The following is an 18,001-nucleotide window of genomic DNA, read 5'->3' on the forward strand; positions in this document are numbered from 1 at the left end:
CTTACTAGGCAGGCACTCTACCACTTGGGCCACACCCCCAGCTTTTTTATTTTTACTATTATTTTTATTTTGGTGCCCTACTGGGGCAAAAACTCCATGCCTCATTCTTTTACTTGGCTCCTTTATTCAAAGCTGGAGCTCTACCACTTGAACCATACCTCTGCTTCTAGCTTTTTTCTGGTTAATTGGAGAAAAGAATATCATGGGTTTGTCTGACCAGGCTGACTTTAAATTGCAATTCTCAGATCTCAGTGTTCTGAGATCTTATCCAGGAGATTCTGATCTTAAATTAACTAGACAGATTACAGACATGACCCACCAGCACCCAGATTGCTTTATTTTGTGCTTGAATTTGTTCCTAGGCTGATCAGAACTGCAATTCTCTTATTTGTTCTTTCAGTATAACTGGGATGACAAACATGCTCACTTTTTATTGGTTGAGATGGGATTTCCCAAACTTTTTGCCAGGCTAGCCTTGAACCAAATCTTCCTGATCTCTGTTTCCTGAATAGCTAGAATTAGAGGTATGAGCCAGCATGTCTGGCTAAATGAGAGTTTTAAGAGAAAAGGGAAACCTGAAAATGGAACCTGTTCAACCAAAGATGTAACCTGGAATCTGGGACTGAGAAATTACATTCTAAAATAGCTACTTGCCCAATGCACAGTCTCCTATTGCATCTTGGGAAGCATATCATGTATATATCATGTGGTTGTAGAAAAATTTAGATGGAGTGAGGGGCTGGGGGTGTAACTCAATGGTACAGCGCTTGCTTGGCATGCTCAAGACCCTAAGTTCCGTTTCCAGCACTGAAAAAAAGAAAAAAAGAAGAAGCTGGGCATGGTAGTGAATATTTATAATCCCAGTATACAGAAAGCTAAGGCATTATAATCAAGAGATCAGGCCAACATGAGCTAGACCAAGAGACCCTGACAGAAAAAAAGAAAGGGGGGGGGGATGGGAAGGGCTAGGAAGGGAAACAAAGGCGGAAGCAACAATGCTTGATAAGAAATGTACTCATTATCTTGCCAATGTAATTGTAACTCCTCTGTACAGTATTTTCACAATAAAAAATATGAGAAAAAAAGGAAAAGAGAAAGGGGAGAAAGAAAGAAAGAAGGAAAGAAAGAAAAGGCGGGAGCATCGTGTTGGCTTCTATTTGTTGTATTAGTAAGGCATTATGAAAGGTAAAGTTAGTTCAAACTAGCCTACCCACAAACAGAAAAGGAGCAAAACACAGCTTTGATATAAGAATGTTTGGGTAAAAAAGTGGTCTATGGCTGGGCGCTGATGGTTCAGACCTGAAATTCTAGCTACTCCAGGAGGCTGAGATCTGAGAATCATGGTTCAAAGCCAGCCTAGGCAGGAAAGGTCATGAAACTCTTACCTCCCGTTAACCACCAGGAAATCAGAAGTGGAACTGTGGCTCAAAATGGTAGAACTCTTGCCTTGAGCAAGAGAGCTCAGGGACAGTGCCCAAGCCCCAAGTTCAAGCTCCATGAGTGACAAAAAATTTTAAAAGTTTATGGTTAAAAAAAAATGGCTAAGAACCTCTAAATGACTAGAAAAGTACAAAAACTTTGAACTAAGGTATGTTAGTAGATGTAGTAGGTATGTTAGTAGATACCCCAAATATGTTATGCATACCTAAGGTATACAGAAGCTCTATGTGTTTGTGTGTGTGTGTGTGTGTGTGTGTGTGTGTGTGTGTGTGTGTGTGTGTGTGTGTGTGTGTGTGTGTGTATTGTACAAAACAAAACTGGGATACAGGTGAAGTCTGTTGCCTGTTGCCTTCCCAGCACCAAGACATTACAGATGAGAGTGGGGTGTAGCTTATGGGCAAGGACCAGATCTAAATGCTTCCTGCTTGTTTGCTCAAATAGTTCTAAGGTAACAGTTCAAGACAAAACCTAAAACTGGGTCTTTGGGAAGACCAGTAAGTCTTACTGCTTAGAGAAATAAATACCAAATCAGATTCCAGACTCAAGATTCAGACTGATCTCAGCAAGGTCTCTGGTTTTATATACTTGCTCACAAATCAAACCGAAACAAATAGAGTTGAGGCCACTAAGGGAATTATAGTGCCAAACAAATGCCAAGCTGAGATGACAAGTGCTGGAGACATTTCAACTCCTACCATAATTCTCAGGTCCCCAAACAGAAAATGAATCAGTTTTCATAGGGATGAAATATTAAAGCATAGATTCTCATACTTTTGTGTACATAAAAAGTTTATTAAAAATAGAGCTTCCTGGGCTTTGTCTTCAGTGAACCTGATTCCTTTCATCTGGGATCGGGCTCAGGGAGCTGTATTAATAATAGATATCCCTAAAAATTCCCATGCAAGTGGCTGGGGGAAACCCTCTTGGAGAAATAATGTATGTAGGGAAATTATTAAATTCCTTTAGGATAAGCAGTAGAACTTACCTTGTCTCCATAGTATCTGTGCCCTGTAAGGTGGGTGCAGAATGGGAACTCAGCAGATCCTTGTCTATTAGGTCTAGAAAGCCAGAGCTATGTGGGTTGGGAAGTATGTAGACTGATGATGCTGAGCCACCCTGAGCCCCTGGTCCACAGCAACTTGGTTTTGTTTGTGCCTATTGTGTTACTTTCTCCAGACTCTAAGCTGGCAGTGAGCACAGCTGGGATCCTCTGTAGGCTAAGAGTTCTGAACACATCTGCAGGACACGAGGAGAGGTTTTTTTCTATCCCTTCAGGACAGGGAGGATTGCCAGAGCCTTATTAAAGCTGATATACTTTGCTGGTATCTTGATTGACTTTAGTGTCTCTGCTTCTCCCCACCTCTCCCCCAATCAAAGGCCTTGGGACTGTCAATGTCAGGATATTAAAATCACATTTTGGGGAGTGCTCTGGACACTTCCAGCTCTGTCAGGATGAGGGAAGTGCCAGAGGACAGTGGTGAGTGTCAATACTACTGTTTATGGTAAATGTAACAACACATACCTGTTATAGGTATGGCCTAGTTGGTGTTTATTTCTAGCTGTTGATGTCAGTCACTACCAGTCTTTCTTCACTCATTCTCCTAAACATGTAATTCAGTACTTACTGTGTGCCAAGTACCAATATATAAAAGGTACAGGTGCAACCTTATCCAAATGAGCTCACAGACTAAGAAGCAACACAGTTGTCCTGCAGAGAGACTACTGAACAGCAATCACACTCACAGGTAGGGTGTTATTGGCTTACGCTGGAGGGTATCTGTCTGTGGTAGTGGAGTTGGTCATGGAAATCTTCTGAAAGCAGGATTCAGATTAGAATATACATATTTCAGTAGAATTTTCCCAGAGCAACTTTTTTTTTCCTGGGTGAAATGGAATAATAAAATGGAATTTACCCTCCTACCTGAAGCATTCACCTTTTTGTACAAAATTTCTGGAGGAGTGTTTTTAGATATCAGACAGCACAGGACAATGGTCTCTGAAGGAGAGAAAACAGGAGACGTGAATCCTGTGACCCCTCTCATGTACTTCCTTAAGAGATTTTCTGGGTTGTGCTCAAAGAGGAACCCTGGGAGAGTTCAACAAAAATGGTCAGAATTGAGGAAAGGAGCAGAGAGTCCAGGAAGGCAAAGGCAGCTAGAGGTCGGAGTTCAGTGTATAGAAGAGGAGAGATAAACAGAGGGAGGAAGGAGAAAGAGAGGTAGGAGAGCGTGAGAGATCCAGGAGTCTGCAAAGGGTCCCTTTGAATCTTTAGCTCAGTGTTGACCAGAACATGTGTGTGAAGAAAATGCCTGTGTCTAGGGAAACAACCAGCCAAAAAGAACAGGGCAATAATCCTGGAGTTCCCACAGGCAAGAATTCGTCTATATTCTCACCGGCCAAATGGAAAACATCATAAATCACAGGCATCAGATAGAATACTCAGAAGGCTGTGTGTGTGTGTGTGTGTGTGTGTGTGTGTGTGTGTGTGTGTGTGTGTGTGTGTGTAAAATTAGCCCTAGACAAATGGATATCCTAGTCACAACTAACAAAGCTTAAAAGCAAGCCTTGAAAGGACTAAACCATTTCCAAGTAGCTAAACTGTGTCCCAGAATAAAGCCTGGGTATTTATAGGAACCCAAAAATATCCAACACCCAACAAAGTAAAACTCACAATGTCTACGGTCTAGTAAAAATCACCAGGTATGCAAATAATCTGGGAAAATAAGTTCCCCAACAAGAGATCAATAAATAGAAATAGACCCAGTAATGACATAGAGAATGGAAAAAGGACACCAGTAGACAAAGATATTAGAACAGTTATTAATGTAATCCCAGCACTTGGGAGTGTAAGGCAGGATGGTAGGATGGGTGTGAGTTTGAGGTTAGCTTGGTCTACACAACAATTCAGTCTCAAAATCAAAATAATAACAAGCAACAATAAACAAAACCCCAACCGAAACCAAGCAGTTTTTTTTAATTTTTATTTATTTTTTATTGTGAAAATACTGTACAGAGGGGTTACAATTACATGGGCAAGATAATGAGTACATTTCTTATCAAGCATTGTAGCCTCCTCCTTGGTTTCCCCTTCCCATCCCTTCCCATCCTCCCCCCAATCCCCCCATCCAATCCTCCCCTCCCCCCCCTCACCAAAGTTGTAAAGTTTGTTTTCGACATAACAACTTGTACTTCTCATTGTTGCAACGGGTCCACCTGTATCCTTATTTAAATGACTTGTTTTTCCCCTTCCCCTCCACAAATTATACCGGCATCAAATACAGTGAAAGCAGGGGTTATATTGTGGGGGAGGGACATACAAAGCAACAAAGAAATAATCTTATAAATGCGTTAGAAACAATCGCATGAAAGAAACCAAGCAGTTGTTTTTGAAAAACAAAAGAAATAGAAAACTTGTTAAACAATGGCACAGAAGATATTTTAAAAGATCCATGTCAAGTTTCTAAAAGTGTAAAATATAATGTAAAATAAGAAAATATACTGGGTGAGTTTGAAAACAGATTTGATACTTCCGAAGAAAGTAAATCAAATGAACTTGAAGATACAGTCACAGATACTATCCAAAGTGCAATACAAGAGCTATGGATGAGGCTCAGTAGCAGAGCACTCACTTAGCATGCATAAGTCCCTGGGTGAGATCCTCAATACTGGAAGAAAAAAAAAAGCAGAGACATAGGGAATACAACAACAACAGAAAACAAACAAAAACTCCCCAGAGCATCAGTGATCTGCATGACATCTACGGGTAGCCCAATATTTGTGTAACTAGAGTCTCCAAAAAAGAGGGAAGGGCAGAAAAGATATAGTTGCCAAACGTATTTCAAATGTGCTGAAAACTACAAGCTGACAAATCTCAGAAGTTCAATGGCCTACTAGCACAAGAAACTAAAGAATCACCAAAGACATGTTATTATCATATGATTATGCTAAGTAGAATTTCCTAAAAATAGCCAGAGATGAAAAGGATACAATATGTACAAAGTAGCAAAGTTGAAAAACACATCATGTCTAGGTGTGATGATTCACACCTGAAATCCCAGCACTTGGGACTTCAGTCCAAAGTTTTGAGTTTGAGCCTATTGTGGGTTACATAGGGAGACTTTCACAAACTAACAAATGACAACAGACTTCTTTTTGAACACAATGAAAGCCAGAAGCCAATAGAACAACTCTTTAGGGTACTGAAAGAAGTAGTCATCTTAGAATTATAACACTCAACAAAAGTAGCTTTCAAGTTTACATTCCCACTAACAATGCAGTAGGGTTCCCTTCTGTCCACATCTCCTCCAGCATCTGTTGTTATTAGAGTTCTTGATTCTAGCCATTCTAACTGGGGTGAGGTGGTATCTCAATGTTGTTTTGATTTGCATTTCTTTTAAGGCTAGAGAGATTGGGCTTTTCTTCATGTGTCTATTGGCCATCCTTTTTTCCTCTTCAGAGAAGTTCCTCTTTAAGTCCTTAGCCCACTTATTTATTGGGCAGTTGTTTCTTTGAGGATTTGTTGTTGGGGGATTTAATTTTTTGAGTTCCAGGTATATTTTAGATATGAAACCCTTGTCCATTGTATGGCTAGTGAAGATCTCCCAATCCGTGGGCTTTCTATTGATCTTGCTAGCTATGTCCTTTGCCTTGTTCAACCACTTTGGAAAGTAGTATGGAGGTTCCTCAAAAGACTCCACATAGAGCTCCCCTATGACCCAGCAATCCTACTTTTGGGCATTTACCCAAATGATCACAAACAAGACCATACTAAAGCTACCAGCACAACTATGTTTATTGCAGCATTATTTACTATAGCTAAGATATGGAACTAACTCATATGCCCTTCAGTAGATGAATGGATCAAGAAAATATGGTATATATACACAATAGAATTCTATACCTCCATCAGAAAGAATGACATTGCCCCATTTGTTAGGAAATGGAAAGACTTGGAAAAAATTATATTAAATGAAGTAAGTCAGGCCCAAAGAAACAGAGGTCCCATGGTTTCCCTTATTTGCAATAACTAGTATATGTCTGAGACAAACAGAAACGATCAGGTAAGTTGATGTTAGGTGAAATGAGCCCCAAAATAAGGATTCAAATGTTTTTTTCTTTCTTGTGATTGTTTCTAACATATTTATAAGATGATTTCTTTGTTGCTTTGTATGTCCCTCCCCCACAGTATAACCCCTGCTTTCATTGTATTTGATGTTGGTATAATTTGTGGAGGGGAAGGGCAAAAACAAACCGTTTAAATAGGGATACTGGTGGGTCCATTGCAACAATGAGATGTACAAGTCCTTATGTTGAAAACAAACTTTACAACTTTGGATGGGCAGGGCAGGGGAGGGGAGTGGGGGAGTTGGGAAAGGATGGGAAGGGGAAACAAAGGAGGAGGCAACAATGCTTGATAAGAAATGTACTCATAGGGCTGGGAAGGTGGCTAAGTGGTAGAATGTTTGCCTTGCACGCATGAGGCCCCGGGTTTGATTTCTCAGCACCACATAAGCAGAAAAAGCCGGAAGTGGCACTGTGGCTCAAGTGGTAGAGTGCTAGCCTTGCACTGAAGAGCCAAGGGACAGCACCCAGGAACAGAGTTCAGGCCCCACAACCAACAAAACAAAAAAGAAAGAAAGAAAGGTACTCATTACCTTGCCCATGTAATTGTAACCCCTCTGTATGTTATTTTCGCCATAAAATTTTTTTTAAAAAGTAGCTTTCAAAATGAAGGTGAGTAAAAACTGCTCAGACATCAGATCTGAACTATGAACAATGTTGACAGAAATACTTTAAGCAGAAGGAAAATTATGCTAGAAAGAAGTCTGGAGCTATACAAATCAATTGGGAATACTGGAAATGGGGTGTTCCACCTAATAAACAAGGATGGGGCAATAGAACAAAATATCACAATTTCTAAATCTCTAATAATGGATGTAGGCAATGATAAAAATGACTGAAGAGCCGGGCACTGGTGGCTCATGCCTGTAATCCTAGCTACTCAGGAGGCTGAGATCTGAGGATCGCGGTTCAAAGCCAGCCCGGGCAGGAGAGACCGTGAGACTCCTATCTCCAATAAAACCACCAGAAAACCGGAAATGGCGCTGTAGCCTAGGTGGTAGAGCGCTTGCCTTGAGCTGAAGAGCTGAGGGACAGCGCCCAGGCCCAGAGTTCAAGCCCCACTACTGACAAAAAAAAAAAAGACTGAAGATATTACATACCTTAATTGATATATCCATATTGGAAGTAACATTGTAAATGACTACATAGTAATCTAACTATGTAATATCTGTAATCCTAGCACTCAGAAGGCAGAGGCAAGAAGATAGAGACCAGGCTGGGGATGGTGGTGGTGGATCATGTAGTAACAGCACCTACCTAGTAAGAATAACGTTCTAAGATCAAACCCCAGTACTACCAAAAAATATTGAAGCTGGATGCAGTGGCTCATGCCTATAATAATAGCTACTTGGAAGGTAGAGATGAAGAAGATTGTGATTTGGGTAAAAAGATTATGGGACCCATCTCAAGCAATAAAAATTAGTATGGAACATATGCTTGCCATGCCAGCTATGCAGCAATCATAAATAGGATCACAGACCAAGCTGGCTCAGGCAAAAAGGGCTAGGGCAGGGCTCTCAAGTGGTAGCGTGCCTACCTATCAAGTGTAAGGACCAGAGTTTGAAACCCAAGTGCCACCAAAAAAAAAGCAAACAAAACCTAAACCCTACAAACCAAAATACAAAGAACTTAAGGCCAGCCTAGACTGCACAGAAAGACTATCTACACACACACACACACACACACACACACACACACACACTAGAGAGAGAGAGAGGAGAGAATGATATCTAGTTGGAGGGAAAAAAACCAAGCACAAATGACTTCATAGACATATCCATCAATCACAACATATATATTTGTGTAGATTCTTAATCCAACATACTAAAAAAAAAGGTAAAAATATGAGATATTCAGGGAAATGTGAAAACTGACAGATATTTTATAATATTAAAGGACTGTTGGATAAAACAAAGTCGCAGCAGCCAAGAGAGGAGGAGGCAGGACTTCAAGCTCTTCTGGCCTTCCTGGTAGTAGGGCCACCTGGGTGTGGGGAGGAGCCCTGGGGGTTTTATTTTTTATTTATTTTTTATTTTTTAGGTCCGGTCATGGGGCCTGAACTCTGGGCCTGGGTGCTGTCCCTCAGCTCTTCAGCTCAAGGCTAGCACTCTACCACTTGAGCCACAGCACCACTTCCGGCTTTTTTTTTTCTTTTTGCTTATGTGGTGCTGAGGAATTGAACCCAGGGCCTCAGGCATGCAAGGCAAGCGCTCTACCACTGAGCCACCTCCCCAGCCCCGCCCTGGGGGTTTTAAGGCCACTCATGACAGTATATGTGGGGGATCTGGTAGTCTGGTGAGGGGAAGAGGCTCCCAGCTCTGCTTTGGGATTCAAACACAAGGAAGCAGGAGAGGTTAGCATAAAGAAGAGAGAAGGAAAGACAGAAGGAAAGAAGAGAAGAGGGAAAGAGACAAGATGAGGCTGTATGACCTACTGCTATGAAGTACCAGTTAGTTACCTTCGTTTCCTAAACAACAGATGAGATATTGCCCTTTGCCCTCTCCTTGCTTGTGGCCCAGCTCATATGCAAAGTAAACAGGGATAAAGGTGATGCTCTAAAACCATTTATAGAGGGAGTTTACTCAGACCAACTGGGTAGGCCAGGCAACCCAGTCCCTAGTTGGTTTTTGACCACCCAAGGTTTACCACCAATGCCTTTGTCCTGTGGTAGACTGCTGTACCAAGATGCCCAGTGAGAAACAATGATATGCTGGTTAACTTTATTACTATTAATAATAATACTTATTCTGCCAAGTCCTGTTCTAAATGCTTTACATATAACTCATTTCACCTTCTCAACAGCTGCGTTTTTTTGTTTTTTGTTTTTTTTTAGTCGGTTGTGGGGCTTGAACTCTGGGCTTGGGAGTTGTCCTGTGCTCTTCAGCTCAAGGCGAGTGCTCTACTGCTTGAGCCACAGCGCCACTTCTGGTTTACGCGTGGTTTATTGGAGATAAGAGTTTCACGGACTTTCCTACCTGGGCTGGCTTTGAACCTTGATCCTCAGATCTCAGCCTCCTGAGAAGCTAGGATTACAGGCATGAGCCACTGGTGCCTGGCTAACAGCTGTGTTACTAAACCTAACTTTGTAGATGAGGTACTGAGCCCAAGAAAGTTAAATGTTTTTCTTTTTTTAGGCGCCAGTCTGGGGGCTTGAACTCAGGGCCTGGATGCTTTCCTTGACTTATCTGCTCAAGGCTAGTGCTCCATTTCTCTAGTACCCTACACAACTCTACTAATGTGTTTTTGGTGGTTAATTAAAGATAAGAGTCTCCAGAACTGGACACTGGGTACAAAGTGGCAGAGCACTAGCCTTGAGCAAAAAGAACTCAGGGACAGTGCCCAGGCTCTGAATTCAAGCCCCATCACCACCACCACCAGAAACAACAACAAAAAGAATCTCACAGACTTTTCTGCCCAGCCTGTCTTTGAACTGTGATCCTTAGATCTCGGCCTTCTGAGTAGCTAGAATGATGGGCATAAGCCACTGGCACGTGGCTTAATTTTTCTAATACTAGGGGTTGAACTCAGGACCTTATGCTTGCTAGGTAAACGCTCTGCCATTTGAGCCATGTTCCAAGTCCTGAATACATTTTTTAAGGTCATGCAAATTTTAAGTAGCCAGGTTGCCATTAAACACGATCTTACAGAACAGCAGTGGTGACCTGGGCCAAGCCCAGTGACCTCAGCTTTTCTCTCCTACACAGAGCCTTATAAAGCCACCTATCCACCTCTAGCGGGGCTGGAATGGAGGTTTCCCAGAGTTCTGGAAGAGACCTTAAACCACACTTGGAAAATTCACCCTGTGCAGGAAAGGCTGTGAAGGCCCCAAGACTGTTTGCCAAAAACAACAGTGTGCCTGTCCTAAACCATTCTGGGACTGCTAGGCCTAGATGCCAGGCTGGGTGTTCATGATTCTTATCAGCTGTCCCAGTGCACTCCGTACGGGCAGTGCTCCATCCTCAGGATGGGCTGAGGGAAGCCGGGGAGATGGCATCCCATGCAGTGTCCTGGCAGAAGGGGTGCTCAGAAAGTTCCTTATGTGAGTCTCAGCCTGGCTCTGGGTGGGCAGCTGGGTCCCCTCCCCAAGGTTCTGGCAGAACACCCTTGAACAATTTAGCCTGAAATAGCATAAGAACTTCTTTCCTATTTTTTTTCCTGGCTTTTGGATGAAATTATATTTTACAAATGACTCATTATTATATTTATAGCTTCTCTCCAAATGATTCAAATTGTGGTTTGTCGCCTCCCTGTCTCTCGGCTCCCCCCCTCCCCCCCCCCCCCCACCAGCTTGACAGGAAGAAGGGCTGTTTACTGTACGGCCAGGTGTGGCTTGGCCTCTCCCTATAATTACAGTTTGCCTCAGCCCTGACAGCACCCAGCACAGTTAGTCATGCACAGCCTTTGTCCCAACATGTTGTTGGGAGACGGTATCCGACATTAACTCGCTCAGAATCTGTTCCTGTAGGAAGCACATGTGTGGGGGGCGGGGGTGGGAGAGCGTGGGGAGGAGGGAGGAGGGAGGGCTGTTCTGTTCTGGAGAGGCTGTGACAGAGGGGGCCTTTGTGTAGGCAGAGGCGGGAGCTGCAGGTTCTCAAAGCCCCCAGTGAGAGGCTGTGGGGTGGGCTGGGACCAGCCAGGGCCTCTGAAGGGGGTAATCTAAGAGGGTGGCTGGTGAGGAGGTGGCAGCGCCTACATTCCAGGCTGTGCTAGGTCTTGTTAGGGACCCCTCAAGCTTCCTTGTGATAAACCATTCTGGGGAAAGGAAACGCTTGATGTTCCTCCTTTTTGCAAGGAGCCCTCCTGCCCCCTCCTGCCGTCCCTTCCTGGATCCTCCGACTCTCCAGGTGTGGAAAGGTTGTCTGACAGTAACTTGCTCAAACAGTGTGTGTGTGTGTGTGTGTGTGTGTGTGTGTGTGTGTGTGTGTGTGTGTGTGTGTGTGTGTGTGAACTCAAGGCCTGGGCACTGTCCCTTATTTAGCTTTGTCACTCAAAGCTAGCACCTTAACACTTGAATCACAGCTCCACTTCTAGCTTTTTGCTCATGAATGGGAGATAAGAGTCTCCTGGACTTTCCTGCTCCAGTTGGCTTCTAACCATAATCCTCAGATCTCAGCCTGTTGAGTAGCTAGGATTACAGGTGTGAGCTACCAGCACCTGGCTACAGGTCATCTTTGACAGAGGAGTGGAGAGGAGGCCTTGACAGTAACAGTTAAATCTATCAGGTGCTCAGTGCGAGCAAAGCCCTCTTGGTCTGTTCTACCTGGGTGCTAAGAAAAGTGAAAATCCCACAACATTCCAAAGAACATAATTTTGGACCTTATGGTGAGGGTCTCAGGGATCTTGGAATCTGAGTCTGCAGATGCTGTCAGTTAGCTGGGGATAGCAGGCTGTAGGGCCATGGTCAGGTCAGGCCACTGAGAGTATCCCTGGGCTGTGAGGAGAGAAGGGATACAGGTCAGTCTTCTGGGTGGATGGCATCACAACAAATCTTTCCATTATTCTTTCTTGGTTTTCAGTGAAAAATTGGTTCCTTTATGTTATGGATTCTGAGCAAGCGGCTTGGGAAGCGGTGCTGGACAAGGTAGGAGCCTGAAGTTGTGCCTTGGTTGTGTCCCCAGATCCCCCATTGGGTTCCTTCAGGTCTGCTTCCATTGTTGACACAGCCTGTGTGAGTGGGAAGGGGAGTGGGAGGGAGGTGATGTGGGAACGGGTGTGGACAAGCATAACGTAATTATTGGTGAAGTCAGTATGAAGTCTTAACCAGATGACTTCCATCTGGGCTGAGTTGGGGCCTTGTGAGATGCTGCAAACTGTCCTGAGTTGGGGAGTGGGGGGGACAAGATACTGGGAGTTCCAGGACCTGACTCTTGGGGAAAGAGGTCCCACAGTAGTGGGCAGGGGCTTGGCCAGTCTTTCCTCTAAGAAGAAGGGAAGGGAGGAGAGGGGAAAGCTGAGAGAAAGACCAGAGAGGATCATGGCTGGACGGAGCATAGTTGTGTATTTACCTGGGCCATGGTGATCTGAACTTGCATCTCAAATTTGAGAGGAAGAGGACTTCTTAGTGGAGAGAAATACTGTTTTCTACATCCAGTAGAATCAGAGCCAGGGCAGCAAACTCTGCTGGTAGTCAGACTGAGGGGCAGCCAACAGTACCAACTAGAGATACCTTTGGGCCACCTTTGTATGAGATCGTGGTCTTGTAGCCATCCTATGTGTGCTGGCACCTTTTCGTTGGTCTTTTTTCTTTTTGACAGTTGACATGTCTGAGTGCTTTGAACATTATTAGAAGGTACCTTTTTATTTGCTTTTCCGTACTAGGGTTTGAATCTAGGGCCTCATATTTGCCAGGTAAGCACTCTACCACTTGAGCCATGTCCCCAGCTCTTTTTTTGCTTTAATTATTTTAGATAGAGTTGAATAATGATCCTTCTACCTCCACCTGCTTTGTAGCTTGGATCATAGATATGAATCATAGTAGCTAGCTTTTGTTGAGATGATGGTCCTATTAACTGCCCCCTCCTACCTGTGGCCTTGAACTGCAATCCTCTTGATCTCTGTCTCCCAAATAACTGGGATTATAATGTGAATCATTGTACCTGGCCCTAGAAGGAGCCATTTTTGAAAGTGTGTTCACTGGATTCAACTCATCTGTCTGCCTGCTCCCATATTCCATCTCCAACTATGCCTGGATAGGAGCTCCACTCCATGACTCTTCAGGGTAATGGGAAGGCAACCTGTGGAGCAAAGCTGGATACTGACTCTGAATAAAAGCTAATCATCAGCTGGGCACCGGTGGCTCACACCTGTAATCCTAGATACTCAGGAGGCTGGTATCTGAGGATTGAGGTTAGAAGGTAGCCTAGGCAGGAAAGTCCGAGAGACTGCAATTAACCACCAGAAAACTGGAAGTGAAAAAGCTTAAGGATAGTGCCTATGCCCTGAGTTCAAGTCCCATGACTGACCAAAATAACAACAAACAAACAAACAAACCTAATCATGGAGAAACTAGAAACTAAGGGTCAGCAATATGGGGGTTTCTTGGTACAGACCAGACTGGGTAGGGCTTTGACTTTGGTGAGAGGATGATTTAGGATGTTGGCCCAAGATCAAAGAGTTATTTTGTGTTTACTGAGTGATTTGCTGGCTACCTCCTTTTGCAGGTAAGCAACTTTCTTCTTATGTGTGAGATGTTTCTTGTTTGAAAAAATGAACTTAAAGCTTACACCCTCTTCTCAAAACATATTTATATCCAGGGGCTTGAGGAGGGGTCACTATGATCTCCCCCCTCCTCCCTCCCCCCTATTTCTCTCTCTCTCTCTTTTCTTTCTTTCTTTTTTTCTTTCTCCTTCCTTCCTTCCTTTCTTCCTTCCTTTCTTCCTTCCTTTCTTCCTTCCTTCCTTCCTTCTTCCTTCCTTTCTTTCTTTCTTTCTTTCTTTCTTTCTTTCTTTCTTTCTTTCTTTCTTTCTTTCTTTCTTTCTTTCTTTCTTTCTTTCTTTCTTTGTGTGCTTTGATACTGAGGGCCTCATGCTCTTACTGGGCTTTTTATGCTCAAGGCTGGTGCTTTGCCACTTGAACCATGCCTCCATTTTGGGCTTTTTGTCAATTAATTGGAGATAAGAGTCTCATAGCCACAAGTGGTGCTGTGGCTCAAGCTGTAGAGCTCTCGCCTTGAGCTGAAGAGCTCAGGAACAGCGCCCAGGCCCAGAGTTCAAGCCCCACGACCAACAATAACAACAACAAAAAGAGTCTCATAGCCTTTTTTTGCCTGGGCTGGCTTTGACTCTTGATCCTAAGATTTCAGCCTCCTGATCTCAACCTAGGATTATTGGCATGAGCGACCAGCACCCAGCCCTTATTTTATTCTATTTTATTATTTTGTAAGGATACTGACACAGAGAAAAGAACTTATCTAGAGCTACACAGCTAGTTAATGAAGAATCTAAGTTGAAACCCAAGATCTGAAAGAGTTGCCCAGTGCTGCTTTTTTTATTAGTTTGAAACAAGAGCACATGCCTGAAGCAGTACGTGCATGCATGGTCCAGCAGAAGGATGACTGACCACTAAGTCTTTTTTTTTTTTTTTTTGGTCCGTTGTGGGGCTTGAACTCTGGGCCTGGGTGCTGTTCCTGAGCTCTTCAGCTCAAGGCCAGTGCTCTACCGCTTGAGCTACAGTGCCACTTCCCGTTTTCTAGTGGTTTATTGGAGATAAGAGTCTCACGGACTTTCCTGCACGGGGTGGCTTTGAACTGCAATCCTTAGATCTCAGCCTCTTGAATAGCTAGGATTACAGGTGTGAGCCACTGGCGACCGGCTACTACTAAGTCTTAGAATAAGGTTTCCCTTTAAGATGGTAAAATGTACCATCTTAACATTGTTAAGGTCATAGTTCAGCAGTGTTCATTAAGCACATTCAAGTTGTTATGTAACCATTACCATCATCCGTCCTTTTCATCATTCCTGACTAAAACTTCATAGTCATCAAATAATAAATCTCTCTTCTCCTCTTATCCCAGCTTCTGGCAATTACTATCCTACATTCTGCCTTGGTGACTTCCATGACTCTAAGAACTTCATACAGGGGTAATTATGTAGAGCTGGAGGTGCAGCTCAGTGGTAGAGTACCTGCATAGCAAATCAGACCTGAGTTTGAACTCTAGTACTGCTAAAATAAAAATTTGTTTTTATATCTAAATACAATCACAAGAAATCTGGGCTGGGGGGGGAGGATTGGGTGGGAGGGGGCGGAGGAGGATGGGAAGGGATGGGAAGGGGAAACAAAGGAGGAGGCTACAATGCTTGATAAAAAATGTACTCATTATCTTGCCCATGTAATTGTAACCCCTCTGTACAGTATTTTCACAATAAAAAATAAATAAAAATTAAATTAAAAAAAGTCAAAAAAAATAAATTTCCATGAAACACCAAAAAAAAAAAAAAAGAAAGAAAGAAAGAAAAAGAAATCTGGGCTGGAAGTATGTGGCTCAAGTGGTAGAGCACTTGCCCAGTAGTTTTGTAGCAAGGCCCTGATTCAAACTCCAGTACCAGAGTTTGAAGGGGGTAATTATTTATTATTTGTCCTTTAGTGTCTATCTTGTGCTGACTTAGTTTTTAATTGGACCACCATTTTATTTTTGTGCTGGTGTTTTGGCTTGAACTTAGGACAAAGGCACTATCCCTTAGCTTTATTTCCAAAGCTAGCAGTCTATCATTTGTGCCATAGCTTCACTTCTAGATTTTTTTAGTGGTTAATCAGAAATAAAAGCAAAGACTTTTCTTCCCAGGCTAACTTTGAACTGTGATCCTCAGAGCTCAGTTTCCTGAGGGGCTAGGATTACAGGCATGATCCTGTACAGGGCACTTTGCTGAAATAGCATTTTTAACTACAACAAGGATATTGAATAACAATGTTCCATGCACATAGATGAGTGTGTGTGTGTGGGAACAGGAGCAAGTTGGGCTGGATTTCTTCTTCACTGTCAGGGCTACCAGATGTAAGGGGGTGGTGGTGGTGGGATAGGAAGAAAGTGTTACATGGAAAACAAAACGTTATGTTTCATCATCCTAGAGGAGGCTAGCAACTACCCTGGAGGTAGATGTCTTTTTTTTTTTTTTTTTAGGATTGTGCTGGGAGAAACTCAATGGATCTGGCTCTGATGAGAACAAGGAGACCCTCTGGGCATGCTGAAGGCAAGACAAATTGTTCTGCAGGGGAGAGACATGCACAGGAACTCAGCTTGCACAGAAGGGTCTGGAGGAGAAAGAGAAGGAGATGGTGACCTAAGTTGGGACCTCAGGAACAGGGAGAAGTTTTAGAGTGTGAAAGTGAGGGGTTTCAGGAGATTCTAACTATTGACACTTTTTCATTTGCTTAGGATGATGACTATGACCCCAAGCCTGAAGGAAAAGCCTGCTGTCATATGAATTGCAGAGTGGCTAGGAGACTGCAGGAATGGAGCGGGGACCAGGGTGATAGGAGCTGCCAGAGCCAGAGAGGAGAGCAGGTGTAGGTGGCAAGGTGCCCATGAAGACTGGGGAGTCCATGAGAGGTTAAAGGTCACCCATGGGAATGAGCCTAAACCTGAGAATCTTGTACATACTGTTGGGATGGGGATGGTGGCAAGATTGGGAGGGACTGTGAGGAGATGATGGGGTCCCTAGAGTGGAACTCCAGTCATTTGCCAGGATATTATGTTACATGTTAGGCAGAAGGACAGAAATGGATGGCTCTTCAATCCCCCTGCCCCCTCCCCCACCCCCAGCCTGCCGCCCCACACACCTCTCTTTGGTGCAGTACTAGGGAGCCAGAACTCAGTGCTTTGTGCTCTTATGATCTCTCTCTCTCTCTTTTTTTTTTTTTTTTCATTTAAGGCTGGCACTCTACCACTTGAGACATGTCCTCACTTCTAGCTTGTTGGTAGTTAATTGGGGATAAAAGTCTGGGGCGGGGGGGGGGGGGAGTGTAGTTGTAGAGATGGGAGGGCAGGGATGGTAGGGGAAAAAACAAGGGAGGAGGCAACAATGCTTGATAAGAAATGTACTTATTATCTTGCTCATGTAATTGTAACCCCTCTGTATGATATTTTCACAATAAAAAAAAACTTATTAAAAAAAAAAAAAAAAGAGTCTCACAGACTTTCCAGCCCGGGGTTAACTTTGAATGACAATCCTCACAACTCAGCATGCTGAGTAAGTAAGATTGCTGGTGTGAGTCTCTGCTGCCTGACTTTAATCTTCTCAGAGACCTGGCAAAATTGAGCCCAGGCACAGTCTGGGTAGGTTAGAAGGCCCTTGGGCTGAGCTCGCTACCTCCAGGATTTCCACACACATGAAGAAGAGTATTTAATTTGGGGACAGAGATGGGAGCTAGAACCAAAGCCAAGCCCAGAACATGTTTTGAGCTTTCAAAACAACGCCTTCTTTAAATCGGTCTGATAGCTGAGCAATGGGGCTGGGGCTGTCTCTGAGGGAGGTATAGACCTTTTTTGCACTTCTCAGCACAGCAGGAGCATAATGAGGGTCCAAGCTGGCTGCCCCCCCCAACCCCCCCCCCCCCCAGCTCCCTGTGACTCCAGAGAAGCCTGGCTTTGAGAGTAGGCTGTATTACTGGGAATGCTTGGTGATTCCTGGGCCAGGTCCTGGGCCCAGTGTGGGCTGGAGATGGAACCCTGCCTGGAATCACTGATGCAACTCAAGATCTCTGGACCAGCTTGTTGGTGGCAGAGATGTCTATGAGGCCAGCCGAGGACATTTCCCTCTGGTCCTCAGCCCTTGTCTGGCTATATCTCGTGTGTGTGTGTGTGTGTGTGTGTGTGTGTGTGTGTGTGTGTGTGTGTGTGTGTGAGTGTGTGTGTGTGTGTGTGTGTCCATCCTAGCCCAGCATCCCTTCATTAGTTAGGTACTGGGGAGGAGGACTTGGCATGGGCTCATATAGGAGGAAGTTG

At 43.8% G+C, this 18,001-nt stretch overlaps 1 long non-coding RNA gene across 1 annotated transcript; it reads left to right on the top strand.

The window, feature by feature from the left end:
• The first annotated feature begins 12,077 nt into the window (after window positions 1-12,077).
• Window positions 12,078-16,675, top strand: LOC138837640 (uncharacterized). The gene is made up of 3 exons (XR_011375388.1): window positions 12,078-12,142; window positions 16,178-16,247; window positions 16,433-16,675. It is a non-coding gene; the product is annotated as an uncharacterized lncRNA (long non-coding RNA).
• The last annotated feature ends 1,326 nt before the right edge of the window (window positions 16,676-18,001 follow it).

Source organism: Dipodomys merriami, unplaced genomic scaffold (genome assembly GCF_024711535.1).
Source record: "Dipodomys merriami isolate MVZ:Mamm:240054 unplaced genomic scaffold, mDipMer1.0.p SCAF_10, whole genome shotgun sequence".
Classification (NCBI taxonomy): Eukaryota; Metazoa; Chordata; class Mammalia; order Rodentia; family Heteromyidae; genus Dipodomys; species Dipodomys merriami.